Here is a 3,040-nt window from a genome sequence, read left to right on the forward strand (position 1 = left end):
TAATGTCTAAGTAAGCTAAGTAATCCTAGCCAGCTTGTTTTGTTGGTGTCTGTAGGGTTCGCTATGTATTGTTTTTCGGCCTCTGCTGTCTGCTCCTCTAACAGAAAGTCAGCTTGGGAAGTAGATCTTTTTATGCAGGATATTGGTGATTTAAAACAACCTCTAAGGTAAGCTTTTAGTGTATCCCATATTAAGGCATTTCTCGTATCTTCTTCATGGATTTGGAGGAATGTGGTTATTTGATCTGGTATCCGGTCATTTGATCCTATTAGCTTAAGCCAAAAGAGATTAAGCTTCCAGGTCGGGGCAAAATACTGTCCTGGGAATTGTAATTTAAGGATGATTGGTTTATGATCAGATACTCCCCGAGTGCCATGAACTATTGAGGTTAAGTAGAGGGCAAGTGTTTGGAGAGCCAAATATGTATTCTATTCGAGAGAGAGACCTGCTCCCAGGAGACTGACAAGTGTACTCACATGTGTAGGGTGTGTTTATTGAATAAATTGGAGTTTTTCATTGGATCAAGTAGGATTGACCTACAAAAAGGGAGGTAGTAGAGGATATTATAAAGGGTCTACTGACTTAGCTATCAGTTACCCTCCAGCAACCTATTGTCACTATTTCCACTAAACTATTTTTGCTTGTAGCTAGGTTAGGTCCTCTTATGCTGCGCTGACTTGGGTCTTACATAGAGCTGATCTGGAGATAAATCATCCATTTATCTCCAGGTGTCTCTGCCCATCCTGCTGGCTCCCATTGTTCCTTTTCCCCCTTGATTGCCTGCTTTTGTAACTGAATCAACGGGTCATAATCCACAAGGGGTGAGGTCTGAGGGGGTACCTGTACCACCCCAAGCCCTGAAGGATCAATCTGGGCTTCTGTGTGGTTGTATTCACAGCCTTCTCAGCCAGGTGATATCTGATTGCCTCTTTTGAGCCATCCTTAGAGTGGCCTTTTGTTATGGAGTGGCTTTCAGGCCACTCTTTTGGGCAGCAGGAGGGTTTCCATCAGTGCCTTCACACCTTTACTGTTTTTAATTGGTTTTTTCATTTGCTTGTCAAGAATGACCTTGCTTTCCAGATGGGTCCATGGTAATCAGTAATGCCAAAGGCATAGTATGAGTCCTTGTAGTCCGTGTCTTCTTGAGCATGCTTGCATGCTTCTTCCAGAGCTCGTAATTCTGACTGACATGTGAGATGGAAGGGGTTCGGCTTTGGCCACAACATAACCTGTTTAGAACCTGCCTGCTTGACCATACCACAATGCATCCACAAAGAGTGTAAAATCAGGGTTGTCTAATGACTGATCAACAACATGACTGAATCCCCTGTCTCCCGGGCCATTAGCTTGTGCATGGTCATGTGTATCAGGCTGAAAGGAAAACTGTAAAATGATTATTTGCTTTTGCAGCAGCAGCTGGTTGTCATTGTGTTAAGGCACTCTGCCCCCCCCCCCCCCCGAGCGCCAGGTGGGGTGCCCTGATCTTCCCGCACCCCACTGTCCCTGTCTACTTGCCTCAGCCCTGGCTAACCACAGGCGGACAACTGGACGGCGGTCCCTGCACTGGCTAGGGACCTGGCGACTGACAAGATGTGACTAACTGATGGAGGGAACAGAGTGCCGACAGAGAAGGCAGATGGAAATGACCAACAGAAAATACAGAGAAAGCAAAGCTGGAAATGGAAGCTGACAGGCAAACTAGAGGGTGAACTAAGACTTAGCTGCAGAAAGGACCGACTAGATGCTAGCAGAACCAATAACTGGCAGTGAGCTCAGGTCACTGCCAGCCTTAAAACTGCAAGCCTCCGCCCAGGGGCGGAGAGTGGGAGGAGCCGACTCTCCCACTGCTGCATAAGAAAGGTGGATGAGTGCGGGCGGCACCCTACGGGCGGACACGCCCATGCCGCCGCACACTGGCTGCCCCACGCCGCCGGGAGAGCCCCGACTCCAGAGCTCCAGGACGCCGGAGCCGACAACGGAGCGGCGCGCGCCGACCACGGGACCTTGCACCGCCATGCATGGTAACAGTTATTATTGAAGGGGATAGAATTTACAACTTCATTATCATGTCAAAATCTAGTAATAACAAAAGATACAACGTAGAACTTCATTATAATGCTATATAGAACTCCATTATGATGTCATAATGTAATGTAAAACTGCATTATGATGTCATAATCTACTCATAGTAGGGGGTAGAACTTACAACTCCATTATGATGTCACAATCTAGTAATAACAAAAGATACAATGTAGAATTTCATTATAATGTAGCATAGAGCTCCATTATGATGTCATAATGTAATGTAAAACTGCATTATGATGTCATAATCTATTCATGGTAGGGGATAGAATTTACAACTCCATGATGATGTCACAATCTAGTAGTAACAAAGGATACAACGTAGAACAACATTATTATGTAATATAGAACTCCATTATGTCATAATGAAAAACTGCATTATGATGTCATAATGTATTTATAGTAGGGGATAGAATTTGCAACACCATTATGATGTCACAATCTAGTAATAACAAAAGATGCAATGTAGAACGTCATTATAATGTAGTATAGAACTCCATTATGATGTCATAATGTAATGTAAAACTGCATTATGATGTCATAATCTATTAATCGTAGGGGATAGAATTTACAACTCCATTATGATGTCACAATCTAGTAATAACAAAACATACAATGTAGAACTTCATTATAATGTAGTATAGAACTCCATTATGATGTCATAATGTAAAACTGCATGATGATGTCATAATCTATTCATAGCAGGTAATAGAATTTACAACTTCATTATGATGTCACAATCTAGTAACAACAAAAGATACAACGCAGAACAACATTATTATGTAATATAGAACTCCATTATGATGTCATAATCTAAAACTGCATTATGATGTCATAATCTATTAAGAGCAGGTGATAGAATTTACAACTCCATTATGATGTCACAATCTAGTAATAACAAAAGATGCAATGTAGAACGTCATTATAATCTAGTATAGAACTCCATTATGATGTCATA

Source organism: Eleutherodactylus coqui, unplaced genomic scaffold (genome assembly GCF_035609145.1).
Source record: "Eleutherodactylus coqui strain aEleCoq1 unplaced genomic scaffold, aEleCoq1.hap1 HAP1_SCAFFOLD_19, whole genome shotgun sequence".
Lineage (NCBI taxonomy): Eukaryota > Metazoa > Chordata > Amphibia > Anura > Eleutherodactylidae > Eleutherodactylus > Eleutherodactylus coqui.